This window comes from Crinia signifera, chromosome 4, assembly GCF_055691185.1.
Source record: "Crinia signifera chromosome 4, ASM5569118v1, whole genome shotgun sequence".
Lineage (NCBI taxonomy): Eukaryota > Metazoa > Chordata > Amphibia > Anura > Myobatrachidae > Crinia > Crinia signifera.
Window position 1 is genome coordinate 278,155,642 of NC_139220.1, and position 20,377 is coordinate 278,176,018.

Genomic DNA, 20,377 nt, shown 5'->3' on the forward strand with positions numbered 1-20,377 from the left:
CCAATTTTACCGGGGCCCGGCATTCCTCTCGGCTGCCCTGGCCATATGCTCATGGGGCTGCCCGGTGCCCCCCGCCCCTCTCCACCCACCTCCCACTGTCCTGGGTGTGTGCAACCGGTGAACAGTCTGTTTGCCATTGGTGCACGCCCCCTGCGTATGCACATGCGCAGAAATGCGCACAGTGCAACCATCGGTCCCCGTGTGAACAAGGGGCGGCAGTAAACAGACCTGAATAAGCTCCAAGGAGCAGCAGTAGCCATCAGTTTCTGTATATGCTCTGGGCCTGATTCTCATGCTGGGACTGGTGATGCGTCTGTAGATGCTGTACGAGGCAGTCTGAGTTTTGAATGAGCGACTGCTTCATTCATTCTTTCCCTGTAAATCTTGGTGCTTGGGTAGCTAGCGATAGTAACTTATTCATTGACAGGCAGAAGGTCGACTCATGAAAAAGGTTGACATGCATTAGGTGGGCAAGGCGAAAATTTTGACAGAAGCAAAACGCAACATGGAAAAGGTCGGCATGGGTTTTTCAAGCCTTTTCGGGTGTCGAGTTAAGGACAGAGAAAAAATCATTAGATGGTCGGCAAGCATCGAACGATTTTTTAGTTATGCGTCTGCATGCGAGGGGATGTGTAAAGCGTGCACATCCCATGCGAGGATTTGTGGGTGGGGGGGGGGGGTTCGGTTGGGCGATGAGCAGGGTTTAGGTTCTCTAGGCTGTAGACAAACGCAGCCTAGCAAACAGGTCTGAATCAAGCACCAAGTTCTTAAGCAGATGTTTGCTTTATCTAAAGTGCATAAGGAACAGTTTGTACAGCCGTATCCTGAATGAAGCGGACCTAGAGCCTAATTTACCTTTGGTTGTAGTTTTGCAAATTCTTGCAAAACTGCAACCTGTGGCGGTAGTCTGTGATTGGCCGCCAGCACAGAGCAAGGTCGCCCCACACGCCGGGTGCAGCCCAGCGATTTGTCCGCAAAATCCTATATATAGAAAGTTAGTTATATTTTGATGCTGCGATATGTGTGACAGCGGTCTGTGCTGTGACCGTAGTATAGGGACAATTAGGGTGAGATGTGATTTTTAGTAAGGATCCAAAATCGCACATTATCGCATTTTTCAAAATCGCTTTTTTTGGGGGGGGGGGGGGGGGAGAATTTGAGTATTTAATGAGATGCGAATTCGCGGTAAAAAAAAATTCTGAAACCAGCCCAGACTCTTGGACCAATCCTGGTGACAAAAAAAATGGGGGTTCCCTGTATTTTGGAACAAGCACCGGGCTCCAACAGCCCACAGTGTCATGCCACAGCCGGGGGACACATTTATTGTAAGGTCCCCCGGCCGTACCATGCGCACCGTGGCTGGCCAGCCCTGGACTGGGTAGCTGGGGGAGTGGGGACCCCCCCCCCCCCAATAAAGGGGTCCCCCCCAGGCTTCACCCGTCCAGAGCTGAAGCCTGGAGCTATCCCTGGCCGGTCCCTGTGATTTAGAAGCACTCATCTCCGATTGGCTGTAGGCGTCTCGGTTCAAATTGTGTATGTAGTTGCAGTCAGCACCAGAGCCTGCCATGGGGAAGACCCTAGCTATGAGATATGGACGCAGACTTTGAATATGATTGAGAAAATGGTACTTGTGTAGTTTCACTGTACTGTCCCCCCCCATCTCATTAGATGAACGAGATGCCTCATTCGTCTAAAAGCTTGTGGATAATATATACAATGCACATTTCATCACAAGTGCCTGATAGATTGCCAGTGTTTGCACTGGATACAAATACGGTGTGTCGACACGTTGGCTACTCAGGAGATTTAAAACATCACTCTGCGGGTATGTGCTATAAAGACGGGGGAAAGCGTCTACAGTCAGCCGGCAGGGTGACTATGGACAGATACGGCAAACTGACTGTAGTCGCATACCCCTTTTATAGCAGTTTGCCGTATCTGTCCATAGTCACCCTGCCGGCTGACTGTAGATGCTTTCCCCCATCTTTACAGCAGCCGGCAGGGTGACTAGGGACAGACACTGTATTTGTGTTTTATTCTATTCCATTCTTCATAAATCTTTAATGTCTCTATTACAGAGTGCTGGCTATAATATTTCATTCAGATCCACATATACCAGCCTCTGGTTTCAGCCAGAAAAGTGACGCCGGCTCACTAGTGCAGCAGCACGTCGCAGCCAGTACTGATGTAAAAAATGAAATCACTTTTGTTTAGGTTCTGTTCTCACGCCTCTTTGTTTTGGTATGCCCTTAACCCAGCCCATTATGATAATTTTGTTTATATATATATCGTGTCAATAGCCCATAACGAGAGAGTGTGTACGGTGGTTCAAACTTTTTCATGTGATTGTTTGGATGGGAGTACATCGGACGTCACAAGTAAAATTGTACAGGTGTGTACGCACGTATCGGCTGTTGTTTGTGGACGGTCCGACGCACCTATGGTCGGTTGAACGGTCGCAAGAAAACAGGGATTGTATAGATGTGTACCCAGCTTTAGTGCTGTGAACGCCGTAGGCAGATCTGGAACCCGCTGCTGATGTCAGTGTCCTCCCCCCCCCCCCCCCCCCACACGGCCTGGAGCCATATACATTTTCCAGGACGCTCCTAGAAAATGCTGACGTGCCTCCCGCAAATGGTGGCCGCATGTCAATCAAGTTGTGAATGGCCTGCAGGGCCACCATCAGGGGGGTGCTATGGGGACACTTGTCCCGGGCCCTACCGCCCTGAAGAAAGGGTAGGGCCTAGATTGCGCTAATGGAAAGCGCCTCACAACACCTGCCAGAGCTGCATTCTGTCCCCTGCTGCCTGCCTCCCCTGCTCAATTCTATTATTGTGCACACCCCTGAGCAACGAGCAAATAATTTCCCCTGGCAATGGGTATGAATTCCCACATGGCACTGGGCATGTAACTCCCCCCTCGGCAACAAGCAAGAAACTCCCTCTTGGCAACGAGCATGTAACTCCCCCTTGCAATGTGCATTTATTCCCCATGACAATGAGCATGTAACTTCCCCTGGCAACGAGCATGTACTCCTCAAGAAAGGAGCATGTAGCCACTAACAAGCATGTAACCACTAACACTGAGCAAAAAACTCCTGGCAACAAGCATGTAACTCCTGGCAACGAGCATGTAGGTAAGCAGCAGTTGTGGCATTGGGGCAGCTGTATTAAGCCTGGCGAAAATATAAACAGGAAATGAAGTAGAGATAAAGTGGAAGGAGATAATGCACCAGCCACAAACTCCCAACTGTCAATCAACACAGCTGATTGGCTGGTGCATTATCTCCTTCTACTTTAGCTCCACTTTATCTCTTCACCAGGCTTAATACATCTGACCCATAATATGTAATAGTCATTATGGTGTGCGACATACAGTAATATGTAATGGGCATTATGGTGTGAGGCTTAATATGGAATGGGCATTACGATGTGGCTTAATATGTTGCAGGTAGGCGGTAACACCTCCCAGCTTTCATTTCATTTTTTTTTTGTTAAAAATCAAATTGATGGCGCCATCCGTGAGGCGACTAGCAGGGTACAGACAAATTTTCTGTCAGAAATATTTTGTGTAACAATGGTTGTGTTGTGTGTGTGTGTGTGTGGGGGGGGGGGGGTTGTTCTGTCAATGTTGTCAGTCCCAGGCCACACAATTTCTGATGGCCAGCAATGACAATCCATCGCTGGCTTTGTTTGTGAGGATGGCTTGCACATGTGCACTATGATCCGTGCACATGTGTGGTCATTTGATTCGATAATCGTCAGGGTTGCGAATTCGCAGACCTGCGTTCAGATCTGAATTAGCCCCCATACTGTAATTGCAGAATTATGCTATTGGGCAGTTGTATTTTTTCGGAGGTACTTCTCAACACACCTGTGGGAGAAACTCCCTTATGGAAATATTGGGATTGAAGGACCTTCTTTTCCATCAGGGACTGATATTGTACACTTTTGTATTGTGGGTGTTAATGTGTTTATTTGTGCGATATTTGCAGGGTGTGGTGAGTGACCCTCTTTTTCATCTTTTTAACCGTTGTAGATTTTACATATGGCCTGCTGGACTGTAGCGCCCCCAGTAAAATCTGCCACCCCCCTCAGTGTCATTGAAGCCAGATGCAGTCAATGAGACTGTACAGCAGGGGTGTCCAAACTTTTTGCGACGAGGGCCAGATTTGGTGAGGTGAAAATGTGTGGGGGCCGACTATTCAGCCTGACATTCTTTGAATCATTAATCACATCAAAATGGTCCCCCCACTCTTCCCCCATTCACTTTATGTCCCCCAGCGTGCCCCCATTCACTGTATGTCCCCCTGCCTGCCCCCATTTGCTGTATGTCCTCCACTCTGCCCCCTTCACATAATATTCCCCTGCCTGACCATCCTTCTCTTTATGTCTCCCAGCCTGCCCCTCCTTCCCTGTATGTCCCCCAGCCTGCCCCTCCTTCCCTGTATGTCCCGTAGCTTGCCCCCCCTTCTCTGAATGTCCAGGGGTTGGACGCACACTCACCTGAAAGCCGCCAAACAACTCTCACTGTGGCGGCCGGCACCTCCTCACTGCTGCAGACAGCAAGGTAAAGGTGCGCTCGCCGGGACCCCACCTTTAGTGTCTTGTGCTGTGCATCCTGCTTCTGATGCTCCGCCCGCTTCTGGCTGGAGGATGCGGGCCACTTTAAATGATGGCACGGGCCGCAATTGGCCCCCGGGCCGGACTTTAGACATGCCTGCTGTACAGGATTCACTGTGACTGACAGCCATTTCTTATTGGAAGTCTTACCTGCCAGTTCCCTACAGGACAGTTAGTCTCATTGGGAGGTGTTATGACAGACTGGGCTGCGGTCTTCCTGTAGGAAGTCTCTCCCTGCCTGATCATTAGCCCTAGGCTGCTTTTATGGGCTGCGTCCAATGCAGTTCATAGAAGCCAGAGGTAATTAAATGAAATTCTAGCAGCAAATAAAAGACAATTGTAGTCATAACAGAATATGAGGAGATTTCAAATAATCATGTAACTGACAGGTGTCACAAATGGATATGGAGTGTGGATATGGACTGACAGCTACGTATCTAATCAAATGCAATGTTGTAATTGAAACATAGAAACATAGAATTTGACGGCAAATAAGAACCACTTGGCCCATCTAGTCTGCCCCTTTTTTGAACATATAAGATTGGGGAAAGGGGTGGAGAACCCGCGCACAAGTAGCACTTACTCAATATAGTGTATAAGATGTATCAAGTAATTTCTGTTAAATTAGTGTTGAATCCACAATAAAGGGGAAATATTGATTGGTACAATTAACCCCTTCACGACATTTGACGTATATATACGTCATGGTCGGGAAGTACTTCCCGACACATGACGTATATATACGTCATGACTTCTAACTGTCACTGCGTCTAGAGACGCAGTGACAGTTAGGTGATGTCTGCTGTCCCTGACAGCAGACATCCCCCCTCGCCGCCCAGGGGGGGCAGGGGTGCCCCCCCCGGTCGGCGATCGCTGTGATTGGCTGTTCAAATCTGAACAGCCATTCACAGCGTTTCCTGTGTTACCGGCGGCTAAGCCGCTCGGTAACACAGGGATCGGTGGTGATCGGTGCTGTCAGGTACAGCACCGATCACCACCGATGTGCAGCCCACCCCTCGCACCCGCCGGGCACTCACCCGGCAGCAGCAGCGGCTCCAACGGCTCCCCCGGAGCGTCTGGAGCGCACGCAGCGCTGCCCTCCTCCCCCCTCCCCCCCGCAGCAGCAGCAGCAGCATCAAGCTGCTGAAAAAGGTTTACAATAAAATACAGTATATGCACTGAAAATATATGTATATATATATATATATATATATATATATATATACATACACACACACATATATATATATATATATATATATATATATATATATATATATATATGTGTGTGTGTATATATATGTATATATATAAATATATATATATATACATATATACACACATATATATATATATGTGCATTTTTCTGTAAAAAATTACATTTTTTTACACAAAAATGCAGATCTGGCTCAAAATTTTTCATTTTCACAAGGAATGAAGGAGACAAAGCACCCCAAAATCTGTGCCCCAATTTCTCCCGAGTACGGCAATGCCTCATGTGTGACCAAAAAATACCAGTTGGGTGCATGGCAGGACTCAGAAGGGAAGGAGTGATTTTTGGATTTTGCAGCACAGATTCTGGTTGAATGACCCCCGAAACACCCATACAGTGGAACCCCCCCACAAGTGACCCCATTTTGCAAACTACACCCTTCAGGGAATTCATCAAGGGGTATAGTGTACATTTCAAACCCCCCGGGGTTTCACCAATTTTGATACAACTGAGCTGTGAAAATGAAAAATTAATTTTTTTTCATTTTCACTGCCCAGTTGTACCACAATTGGTGAAACCCCTGGGGGTTTGAAATGTACACTATACCCCTAGATGAATTCCCTGAAGGGTGTAGTTTGCAAAATGGGGTCACTTGTGGGGGGGTACCTAACTTTTAGCATCTTATGGTGCCTAGAAACCTACATGGTGCCTAAAAAATAATCTCATAAAAAGGAGGCTCCAAAATCAAGTAGGTGCTCCTTCTATTATGAAGCCTGTGGTTTGGTCACCGTGCACACTAGGGCCACATATAGGATATTTATGAAAACCAAAGAATTGGGGGAATCAATTTTTAGTCACATTTCTCTAGTAAAATCTACTGTGTTCCTTAGAAAAATGTATTAAAATTGCAAATCTGCAAAAAAAATGAAATTTTGAAATTTCACCTACACTTTCTTTTAATTCCTGTGAAACACCTAAAGGGTTAACAAACTTTCAAAATGCTGTTTTGAATACTGTGAGGGGTGCAGTTTTTGAAATGGCATCATTTATGGGGGTGTCTCACATACAAGTCACTCAAAGTCACATCATAACTGACCTGGTCCCTAAAAAAATCAGAGTTTGAAATTTTCTTGAAAATTTGAGAATTTGCTATTCATATTTTAAGCCTCCTAGTGTCCAAAAAAATGAAAATGAGGTTGAAATAATGATGGCAACATAAAGTAGACATATGGTCTATGTTAGTTATTCACTATTTTGAGTGGTAAGATTATTTGTCTCACAAGCAGAAAATTTAACATTTTGCAAATCGCAAAATTTTCCATTTTTTTACGACATTTTGGTATTTTTCACAAAAAAACACAGACTGTATCGACGAAAATTTACCACTAACTTGAAGTACAATGTGTCACGAGAAAACAATCTCAAAATCACTGGGATAAGTAAAAGCAAAAAAAAGTTATCCCCACTTAAGTGATACATGCCAGATTTGAAAAAAAGGGCTCTGTCAGGAAGGCAAAAACTGGCTCTGTCATGAAGGGGTTAAGGAAGGAATATCACATTTATGGAGGTGCACCCCTGACAGTAAGTATGACTTTTTCCTTCCTTTCATTAATCCTTTTTTAAACATGTTACCTCAAACCATATTTGATCCTTATTTTTTTTGTAAGGATATCAATATGTATATCCCAAGCATGCTTATTGGAATAAATACATAAGTGTGACATTGGCCAATGGGGGTTATTATAAATTCACTCGCTAAGGCAAATTCACTCTCAGATGGAGATTTACATTTGGGTGAGTTATTTTGTTTCTGTGCAGGGGAAATACTGCCTGCTTTGTTTTTACACTGCAATATAGATATCAGTTTGAAGTACAAACCCCACCCAAATCTAACTCTCTCTGCACAAGTTACATCAGCCCCACCTGCAGTGCACATGGTTTTGTCCATCTGAGATTGAACCAGAATAACCCCCAATGTCCAGAATGCAAATCTGCCAGCACTGCATCTCAGGGACGTGCAGTCGGGGGATGCAGTGCTTCCCTGTAATTTTGTTTAAAATAATACAAAGAATATACCTAGTATTTTCTTTATATTATTTAGCAATGTGTAATTTTTTAATTAGTTTGGAAGGCACCGATAACCAACAAATGTGAGGGGATGAAGCCGGGGGGTCGGGGCCAAGCCGTGGGCTGAAAAAGCCCATTAAAAATAGTTGCAAAAGCGGCACTTCTAGAAGTACTTAATTGACAGCAGCCCCTGTCAATTAAGCTTCTAGAAGTTCCTCTTTTTTCCAGCTCTCACCTCCCCTGTCACCTGTACCCCAGCTCCCTGTCACCTGTGTCCTGTCCTTTTATTCCTGGGGTGGGTGGGGTGGACGGGGGGCGTCGACTGCAGCCAGGGGGGGGGGGGGGGGGCGGCAGGGGATTTCGGTGGTGGTTGTTATAGAGCCTCTCTGTACACAACCACCACCACACGTCACTGTTGCATCATCCATAGAAACATATGCGGAATGTAGCTGTGTCGGTGGAAATGGAGGGAATGCAGCAGAGATAACTGTAATCCGTAAATAATTATGTTGTGCGAACACTTGTTGCGATTCTATAATATAATGTGGTGCCTCTGCTGAGGTAATGTGCTGCCCTCTTGTGGTATGAAAGATCAGTTGTGAGACAGTTCAAAAATATGTTGCCAAGTTATATAGTCCAGGGTTAGGCTGTATATACTTAACATTGTGATATATAGTAGGCAGTGGCGTAACAATATCCCCACAGACCCCGTGGTGGCTTGGGGGAGCCAGTGGCAGAGATGTCACTGGGGCAAGCAGTGCCTCCTCCCCCCACCCTCACTCCGGAGTAATGCATAGAGGTGCAGGAGAGGATGGAGGCTTGAGGAAGAAGAAACAAGGTGCATTCAGGCAGCTCTGTCTGTCTGCGGGTATGTGTTTTAAAAGTTTGGTTATATAATTTTATATATATTTATTAGGGATGAGCGGGTTCGGATCCTAGAGATCCGAACCCCCAGGAACTTACCTTATCCGAGGACAGATCCGAGAAATTCGCCGGGTCCCGCCATTTTCAGGAGTCCAAATCGAGGCCAAAACGTCATCATCCTGCGTCGGATTCGGATCTCTATAAAAGGTCCGGCTCCGGCGCCATCTTCATTCTGCATGTAGAAGTCAGACAGCACGGATGTTGCCGTGCTGTCTGCACAGAAGAAAAACCTATGGGGGACAAAAAAACACTGTGGGGGATATACTAAGGAGGGGCAACTAATGGGGGACCAAATAGAGGCTGCATAAAATAATTGGGGCTGCTCAAGGGGGACAACTGTAAAAGTCGGGAATCTAAAGGTACATTTACTAAGGGGGAACTAATGGTGCAGGAACTTTTGTACATCTACTAAAGGGGAACTACTAAGTGGAAAACTATTCAGGTTACAGCTACTAAGGGGGCATTACTAAGGCTACTACTAAAGGGGGGCTGTTTTATGGGACTACTGTGGGGGACATTTAAGGGGGGCTCTCTGAAAAAAAAAGTTTTTTGTTTTTTATTTAAATAAAAAAAAGGTGTTTTTTTCCCTTAACCTGCAAGGGGTGTTAAGTGTGCCATATCAGTCCAGCTGTGCTGCCCAGTGTCCCGTATCAGTTCAAGGGTGCCCGCATGTGTGCCGTATAATTCCAGGGGTGCCCAGTGTCCCATATCAGTCCAGGGGTGCCCCCATGTGTGCCTTATAATTATATGGGTGCCCCCATGTGTCCCATATCAGTCCAGGGGTGCCCCCATGTGTCCTGTATCAGACCAGGGGAGCTGCCCTTTTTTTATGAAAAGAAAAAAAACGTGTTTTATTTGTTATTTTTAGTCCAAGGGCTGTGAAATGTGCTGTATCAGTCCAGGGGTGAGCCAAGAGTGCCGTATAATTCAAGTGGTGTTACTAAAGTCTGCCGTATTATTCCAGGTGTGCTGCTCTTTTTTTTTAATTAAAAGAATAAAAGTTTTTCTTTTTTTTTTTTTACTGCAGGAGTGTCGCCATGTCTGCCGTATAATTCCATGCCTGCCGCCATGTGTGCCGTATCAGACCAGGGGTGCCGCCATCTGTGCCGTATAATTCCATGTGTGCTGTATCAGGTCAGGGGTGCCCACATGTGTGACGCGTAATTCCTGGGGTGAGCCAAATGTGTCATATAATTCATGGGTTGCTGCCAAGTCTTTTGTATAATTCATGGGGTGCTGCCAAGTGTGCTGTATTAGTCCAGAGGTGATGCTGTGTGCCATATCAGTCCAGGGGTGATGCTGTGTGCCGTATCAGTCCAGGGGTGCTATTAAGTGTGCCGTATCAGTCCAGGGGTGATGCTAAATGTGCCGTATCAGTCCAGGGGTAATGCTACCTGTGCCATATCAGTCCAGGGGTAATTCTAGGTGTGCAGTATCAGCCTAGATTGGATGCTAAGTGTGCCATATCAGTCTAGTGTTTGTGCCGCACACTTGTGTGGCTTATCATAGTTATCCAGCTACCTCGGTGCAACCTTTTGCCCTAAAAACAATATTGTGAGGTGTGAGCTGTTCAGAATAGACTGGAAATGAGTGGAAATTAATGTTATTGAGGTTAATATAGCGTAGGAGCAAAAAATAAAAACCAAAATTCTGCGATTTTAGCAGTTTTTATGCTTTTTTAACAAAAAATCAGAACCCAAAACCCCAAAAATCCAAACACAAAACACTTTGGAGGTGTTTTGCCAAAACCCATCAGAACCCAAAACCCGAAAAGTGGCCGGTGCACATCCCTAATATTTATGTGTATATGTATGTATATATAAATATAATATATATATATATATATATATATATATATATATATATTTGGTATGCCAGCACTCCATTGCTGCTGATGTATATATGCCAGGTGCCCGCCTCAGACAGTCCCACCAGCTGGTGGGTGCTATATACAGAGACCAGGTTGGCAGCACTCACGGACGGATGTAACACAATACACAGAGTCACTATGACTCTGTGTATTATGTTACATCCATCCGTGAGTGCCGCCAACCTGGTCTCTGTGTGTATATATATATATATATATATATATATATATATATATATATATATAGTGACAAGGAATCACATACACTGGACACTGATGCAGTCTGAGTCTTTATTTGCAGCAGGCAACAGCATTCCAGTATGATCACTGGGTTACAGTAGAGCATACAGGTGTCAGCAGCACAGTTCACCAAATTCATCACAGCTTCCAATGGCCCTACCGTAGCCCGCACCCCCAGCCCATCACCTGAGCTTCCATTCCCTTATCAGGAGCCATTTCCCTCTGCCCTGGACAAAGATTTAGCAGAAAGCACATCAGCCCCACCTGCAGTGCACATGGTTTTGTCCATTAGCAAACCTAAAGTACTTTGCAAGTGAACCTGAATCATCCCCAATAAGTAAAGTATAAAAAGTACCTTTACTAATAAAAGCAGCTCACATTGTAGTAAACAGAAATGAGTATAAGTATATAGAGTCACCAGGTGCGGACAGTGATGGGGGATCGGCAGGATGGCGGCCTCCGTCAGGACGGCGGCTGGTGAACGGTGTCGGGTGGCGAGAGAATCGCCAAGATGCTGTAATGAGAGCTGCTCCATCTGTAAGTGGGTATTGAATACAATTTTGATTTGAAAGAAGCCGTCATATATGTATTACTTTTAAACAATTTGAGAAACATAATCAGCGCTGGTTTATTCTTCTTCTATTCGGCTTTACCAGTACTTAGAGGACACAGGGGCAGATTTATTAAGCTCGGTGAAGTGATAAAGTGTCTGGTTTTTATCACCGGCCAATCAGCTCCTACCTGTGAAGTTACAGGCTTGGTTTGAAAAATGACAGGTAGGAGCTGATTGGCCGGTGATAAAAACCAGACACTTTATCACTTCACCGAGCTTCATAAATCTATCTCTGACAATCCTCTGAACCTGCTGCAGTTAGCAGCCCACCTTATCACTATAACAGGCTGCTGGTGGTTGTTCCATTGCGTACAAACATGAATTAAGCCCATGTTCAGATAGGAAGGATGATTGCTTAGTGTTTGTGTACAATATCAGGTGTTCTCAGTCGGCTGTCCATTACATTACAATTATGAATATTTGTTATTGCCTTGCCCTATACATCAAAGGGGCTACTGCCGGCAGTAAGTTAACCAGCTGACAGCAACTAAGGCAGAAGTTCCGGGTTCCAAAAAAGAGCGCAGGTGTGAACTGGTAAACTAAGAGGGCACCTGGACTGGCCGGTAAAGGGATGAGTCCTCATACTCCTGTCAGCCAGTAATATCACTCTGCTGACCTTGTTTTATTGGCAACAAAGATTTAAATTGCTGTGACTTTATTTTCTGCAATATTGTTAATTAGCCCCAAATACTGGTTCTGTCTAACCTAACGTCAAGTAGACTGATGGGTTGATGTGCTGAGAACTCCCTCTAGTGGCTGGAGACAGGCATCATATTGCATCATTGGGCCTCATTTGCGAAAATTCAACCTAATCATATTTCCTAGTACAGAAGCCTCTTCCTATACTTTTAATAAGGAAGCATTTTGTAGCTTACATTTGCACTTTGACTGTGTATAAGGACAGGAAGAGTCCCCGAAGTCTCATGAATGTAATAAAAACTTGCCTACTTTTTTTTTTTTTTTTCATCTCTTGGAGAAGCCCAGGGAGGAGACCAGATACTCTGATGCTTTTCGCGTCATTTTAGCCCTGCCCCTTGCTGCAAACCCGCAAAATCCGGTATTTGTTTCAGTGAGGAAAGGGGGTGCCGGGGAGGGTAGGAAAGTATGATTTGATCCATAAGACAGAGGTTCCTAAATGCGGTCCTCAAGGCAACCTACAGGTTTTAAGGATATTCATGGCTAATCATAGGCAGTTAAATCAAATGGATTGAGCTACTAATTAAGTAACCTGTTCCAAGCTTGGTAATTCTTAAGAGAATAAAATTAGGACCAACCCTCTGGTGGGGGGTTAGAACTTGGGGAGCTCAATATAAGCGGCTTCTCCAGCAGCTGCTTAAAAAAACAAGTTAGTTACTTCTGCATGTACATAAATGGGAAAAAAGAAGAAACAAGCAGCGCTGCAATAATTTAAAAGAAAAATTGAATGGGCTTTACAAAGTTTAATAAGACATCAAATATAGCATTAGTATGAAAAAAACACCATGGTATAAATCAAATATGAATATAAAATAGCACCCACAGTCACAAGATGTAACAATGAAATTGGAGAGTCAGTTCCTATGTGTACCCAAAAGTAGATAACAGGTAGGTATGTATGTGTATAGTTACCGCCCCTATATGTGCTGGCAAATAATACGTGTCCATCCAATGTCCTTGTGGTTGGCCCAATGCTGGTACTAACCACCTATATCCACTGGAGATGTATTTGAGAGCGATGTGGCACTTACTCCTTTTGGTCCCAAGCAAGGAATGGATGGCCTACGGTGCGGTAATGGCTGGTATCCGTTTTATCCCAAATACAAGTCCCAGCAAGGTATGGGGGGAAAGGGGGATCCTTTTTGGGTTGGTTCGGACTTCAATCTAGGAGTCCTGGCAAAAAGTGGGTGTAGCAGCAATCGCTGATGCGTTTCTCCTGGTAGCTTTGTCAAAGGTAGATAGCTGCTCAGTGGTGGCTGGACAAATATAACCTAAGTAATTAGGTCACCTGACCACACAATCTGAATTAGACCATCCAATTAACTAGATATGGGGTTTAAAACCACTTTGCGCTGCTAATGGATGAAAATATAAGATACCACCAGACAGAATGATACTGGACACACTGTTCAATATTTAAATAAATTTATAGAGAAAAATATTAAGAATAAAAAAATACATATAAATTATATCAAAAATTCATACAATAGTATACAATATTAAAAACATTAATCAATATGGTCATGTATAGGTCACGTTTGCAAACTGATATTTATGGAAATACTCCGGAGTATATTGGTGATGAGGATTAGTAGCAGTCATTCATAGCAATTAGAATGCATAAGCAGGGGGAGAGGGGGAGAAGGAATGGGATGAGGGTATTGGGCACAGGTGAGCCAGCAGCACAATCAGATGTAGCTCAGTCAATTCAAGCATAAACAGCAGGTTAGTGCAGAATATGCAATATATCTCACCCTCCGTTGATGTTTTTGAGGGGAGGCGTGTGTCGGGGAGCGTCTGATGGTAATTTGCTCAACCTGACCACAGTAGAAAGATGATGCGGGGAGCTTGTTGGATCTTACCGCTCAACCCGGAGTCCAGTGATAGATGTGTATGTCCAGATAACGTCCAGTACGGGCGGCTGTAGTGGAAGCCAGATAGCGGGAGGTAGCGGGAGGGGAACCTCGACCGCCAGATGGTATTCACTCGCTGCTGCCAGATGACGGTGGATCGCAGAGATTTCCAAAGGACCGCGGCAGACCAGCTCGTGTGATGGGCGGTGAGAGGGGAGACACAGAGGTTTGCAGACGTGACGTGACGTGACCTGTGACGTCGACGCGTTTCGTCTCAGGAGGCGGAGACTTTTTCAAGACGGATGGATGTTACTTCCAAGTGTTGGTATTTATTGGATATCAAGTACTTGTTTAACCAATGAAAACATTGATTCGCATGTGTAGTCATTAGTAATATACTAAGCAAGTGTGTCCAGTAATAAAACATTTCTATCACAAAAACTAGTGCATATATAGCGAGCATGTGAATAATCAGTACTCAAAAACGAACAATTGTTAGCATTTTCTCGTTTTTCAAAATTAGTAAAATAATCGCATTTAAAGGGATAGACACAATATGTGATAAAATCGGAGAGAGGTAAACCTATTATCATTCCACAAAATGTACAAAAAGGTTTTTTGTCTAATTATAGACATAATTACATAGAGCAGAAAGTAGAAAAGTTATATATAAATCAACCAGAAATTTTTGGAGATATAGTTTTATTTTGTTTTATTTTATTTTATTTTGACTATAATTATTGGAGAAAAATCTATATGGGAAACCTGGGTATCATAACCAGAGTTAATGACAAAATAAATTAAAAAGAACGAGACACCAGATTATATTTAATAAATAAATAAACAAAAATAAAAATAATAATAGTAAAAATTATATATATATATAAAAAATATGTATATAGAATAATAATAATTAAAATCAAAGAATGAAAAGATAATAATAATAACAATCATTATTTCATTTTAATTTTAATATTAATATTAATAAATATTTCGTTCTAAATTATGAACATCATGTAATATAGAAGATCATTATATGAGATCATTATATGAGGAAGGGTACTCATAAATAGTTAATTGGTATTATGTGGCTCTAAATCCGTGGGAGCCAGGGGGAGTCAGGTCTGCAAACCCGTGACGTCATGGGGGGATTTCTCCCAACCAAGCATCACGGGTAGACCACAATCTCCCTGGCTCGCACGGAGTAGAGACTTGAAATATATAGACACAGGATAGGGGTTATCAACCGAGAGGGGAACAATGAGCTATATATAGAAGAGCATCATTAATCCATACAGGTGAGATCTAACGCTTCATTTAAGCCCTGTGGATTAAGTGTGTCTAACTTAAATATCCAAGAGGTTTCGGTTAGGCACAATTTGGTAAATCGGTCGCCACCTCTTTTGGTAATAGGGATATGTTCTATTGCTGTTATGGTGAGACCCCCAGGGTCACTGTCATGATGTTGGGAAAAGTGACGAGGGATGCTGTGATTTAGGAGTTTTTTTAAGATGTTGGTCCTGTGCTCTCTAAAACGGGTTTTTATGCTACGAGTGGTTCTCCCAACATACTGCAGTTTGCAGGGACACTCAAGGAGATAGACACAATATGTTGTGTCACAATTAATAAATTGTTTTAAAGAAAAAATACTTTTATTATAAAATGATGTTATGTTTTTAGCTTTATTTACCATATGTTTACATGTGAGACAAATATTTTTGTTACATCTATAATTTCCAGGAGGTTTGTTGGGGATCCAGATGTTCATGGATGTTGAGGGCAGTTAACTAAACATCATAAGAAAAAGAACTTGTAGAATAGGAAGCAGAGTCTCGTATAGAATATCAGAACAACCTTAGCACATATACAAAGAATATAATGAATAGTGCAACGATACCAAATATATAAACTTAGATGCCGAAAATCCGGCGACCCCGGCTTCCGGTGACACGGACATTGCCATGTTTCATTGGTGCCTCTGGTCAGGTGGATCTTAGTTTGCGTCTCCTGTTGCCAGGAGACCGGTCCCTTCACCGTGCTTAAACTTTGTAAAGAGCGTCCAATTTTTCTATACTTTTAAATTATTCTAGCGCTGCTTGTTTCTTCTTCTTTTTTTCCATTTATGGTTATTTTTAAGACCTGGACCATTGGGATGCCTCGCGGACACCTTCAAGGTTGCTGGCCAGACCGTTTAGGTGCAGCGATGCAGAACAGTTTTTTGTGCCGCACACCACGGTCCTGGTTCTGAATTGTGGATTCCGCAGCAGCCAGATTTACTACCTTATGCTTCTACGAGTTCTAGACCCAATAATTATATTTTTTCTGAGTTTTAGAGGCAAATGGATCCCTTCTCCTTCTCTGGTAAAGGCCATGCGAGGGTACGGGTTACTCTCATTGGGGGTTCATGTCAACAGTTGTCGACATTGGCATGTGTCTACTTTTTCCATGTCAACATTTTGACCCTGACCACCTATTGCATGTTGACCTATATGATGTTAAACCTGTTGACCTATTACATGTCGACCTATTGGGGTAGACCAATTGAATGTCTATCCAATGGCCCTCCCCACTGGTTTAGCACTGCTGCAGGCTGCTGACCAGACATGGGGGTCTAAGGCCCTGATTCTGGTTGGCTCAGTAAGCTGCGAAGATCGACAGAGAGGCCCCCCCGACAAATACCCGCACCCCCACTGTTTCCCCTCGCAACCGTGCGAGTGGAAGTGTAATGAAGACTCGTCCATCGCATGCCACCGCTGCAGGTGAATTAATACGAAGGTCGCCGACCGCTGAATGGTTTCTCTGCCTTCGCTAATAAAATTCGGTCTCAAGTGACTTTTATTTATGGGCACTGGAACGAAGACAGGGCGGGCGGCTAATGTCATGTGACGTCTAATTTTTAAAGCAGCAATGAATTACATGGCAAAATCAACCTGGTTTTACAGTGTAAATGATTGCCGCTTTAAAAAAAAATGGGAACACTCTCCCAAAATCTCTCACTTTCTGATACCCACACACATTACATTTGGCCCATGGATAGTGCCAGGGAGGCAGCTGACGGATCCCTCTCCCAGTCACTTTTGCAAGCTTCAGCCGTCAGGCTACAGCAGCTAACGCCATCTTGCTGATGGTAGCTTGGAAAATTCTGCAAATAAGTATCCTCCGTAGAAACCTATTGGGGCTGCTTTTGTGAGCAAAACTCCCCTCCTTTAGGAAATAGTCCCCTAAACAACAGAATTAGGGATGCCAATCCCTGGGCATTTTTTCAATCCTGGGATTTGGGATTGAAAAATGCTCAATCCCGGGATTTTGGGATTGGCATCCATAATTTAAAAAAACTCTCACACACCCCCCCAACTGACCACATTTACTTACATACTTGGTGCATCGGGCGGTGCGGCTGGGGAGTGGTTCAGACGGAGCTGCCGTCAGCAGGGTGGGTGGTGTGGGGGCGCCACACTGAGCGGCCGGGCCAGCGGCAGAGGTGCGAGCAGGGCAGGCGGTGTGGTTGTACGGCCTGTGCAGTATGACCTTTAGCATCACGCCACGCTGTGCAGAACCGCGTGCCGGATTGGGATAGCCTTCATTTGAGCGAGTGTACATGTGCATATAGACAACACTACATGGCTGGAGACATGTAGTGACGTGCTTCATTCTACTACTTATTCAGTAATGTCTAATGGTGTGTACACACTGTAAGATTTACCATTCTATTTTTGACTATAAAGTTAAAACAGAATTGGTATCGCATAGACATCGAATGGAGATCGAACATGGTTTTAAGCTTTTTATCCTGATTCCAGGGCTGTAAATATGGCGAACGGGGTGGTACGGTACCGCCATAACAAATCCCCCCCCCCCGAATCTTACTGCAAATGCACGCATATGTAAGTGGCGGGGGACGTGGCCTGTACAGGTCCTCCGCCCCCCGCCACAGCAGATTCCCTTGGGAGGGGAGGGGAGCGCATCGCGCGTCTCTCCTTCCTCTCCCTCCCCTCCCTCAGCAGCAGCGGCGGTGTCGGCGGCGGGAGGAAGTGGCTGGAGGGGGAGAGAGCAGGCTGCAGCAGAAGAGCCGCTAAGGCCGGCCAGCCAGTCAGCACTGCACGGTGAGTTGTGCTGTGCTGCCGCTGGCACTGTGGGGGGGGGGGGGCATATCTGGCACTGTGGGGGCATACCTAGCACTGTCGGGGCCAGAGCCAGATTAAGGTCTAAATGGGCCTGGAGCTGAAAATGATCAAGGGCCTATTATGCGCAATAATAGGGGTTGTGGCCAGCACCTAATAATATGGGTGGCGTGACCAGTGTTCTGTTTGGGTGGTCTGCTCATGGGTGTGTCTCTATTTGTGTAAATACTTTCAACTAATTATATATGCCTGGTAAAGGCAGGGGGCTGGCATAAGAAAAATGCAGGGAGATATATTGGCGGGTGCCCTCCAAAGGTGCACCCGCAGCACGCCGATGGTGGGGGGTGAGGCGGCATTCAAGTCATAAAAAAAATACTGAAAGCTGAAACTTGGTAGACAACATTTCAGCACCTTTTATGTGGTCACCTAAGTTTACCACACCATATACCCTATATACAAATCATGCAACACAATAGTAACCCCCTTATACTGTACTTGCCTCTTACACATTATGCCACATGGATTGAGCCAAAATACACACTATTATACCAAACAGATTAAGCAATAATGCACAACATGCTTCATAAATAGGGGCATTGTGCGCCAAAGGCACGCATTAAAAATTGACACCATAATGCCCATTACATGTTAAGCCACACACCATAATCTCCATTACGTATTATGCCAAACACCATAATTTCTATTAAAAATTAGGTACCATATATACTCAAATATAAGCCTACTTTTTCAGAACAGTTTTATGCTGAAAAAGCCCCTCCTCGGCTTATACTCGAGTGAGGGTCCCACTTGAGTCAATAAGTTTTCCCAGTTTTTTGTTGTAAAATTAGGTGCCTCGGCTTATATTCGGGTCGACTTATACGCGAGTATATACGGTACTTGTTTCCTTGCACGGCGCCCACGATTTTACACTTATGACATTGTTTTGATTGCATCGCATGCGACCAGATCGCATGCGACACGATGCGATCGATGCGATGAAAACGATGATTTCATTGTACATGCACCCTAATGGGTGATTACTATCTTAAATGCACCCCCATTGTTAACGCCACCCCCACTATCAACGTCAACCCGAAACGCGGCGAGCGCAGTGAGCCCGCGGGGGGCGGTGGTACGCGTCCTCCGACCTTTTCATCCCCCCACTATCCTCGTTGGCGTGGTGTTGATTTTATATAGTGTGGCGAGCGCAGCGAGCCACCGAGCCCGAAGCGGATAACTTCATATGTATTCTGCGTCCCCTCGCCAACCTCCGAGCTCGGTCGCTTCGGGTTGGCGTTGATAGTGGGGGTGCCGTTAACACTGTGTAATGACCCATCAGGGTGCCAATACTATTAGAAATTGCATCGCATCGCATGCCATTGTAATGGCATGCAATGCGATATTGAAATTGTACAGTAAAGCTCTTAGGACCCGAAAATCGGGTCCCATCGCATACCACCGCATACCACTAATTAAGGTATGCGATGGGCGCCATGATAATACACAAGTACCAAAAATTATGCCATATAAGTGTTGCTTACCTACATGTTCATTGCCAGGGGTTCCATGCTCATTGCCATGTGGGATTACATGCTCATTGCCAAGGGGGAATACATGCTTGCGGTAACTGGGGGACAGCCGCCACCGGACAGAAGAGCCATTGACAGCCGGGCAGAGAGCAGGGGGCTTCCTGGCTGTATTCAGAGCACTGCAGGTCCAGGCTATTTGAAATAATACCCCTTTCATACCAGAAAATGCAGGGATTTACCCGGGAATATGGTCCCAGGATCATGCAGGGACATTCCCGGACTGGTCCGTTTTACACCAGCCTAGTCCATGCATTTTCTGGGGTGAGGGGGAGAGAAAACCTCCCCCGCCCCCCCTTTAAACAACCTGCTATATCTTCTGAACCAACTGACCCATTTACTCCATGGGCTTCGAATGATTTTGGTCCCGTGAAACTGGGCCATTTGGTTCCAGAGAAATATGTCAAACAACATGAACAGCCATGAAATTACATTTCAGAAATGAAAAAAACATTGGTTTACCCGCAATATCTCAAGAACCAATGAACCCATATGGACCAGGTATCATATTGAAGGCCCAGCGATTTGGGTTCGACTGAGATCAACCTCAGCCTTCTGTAATGCCGGAGGGGGAA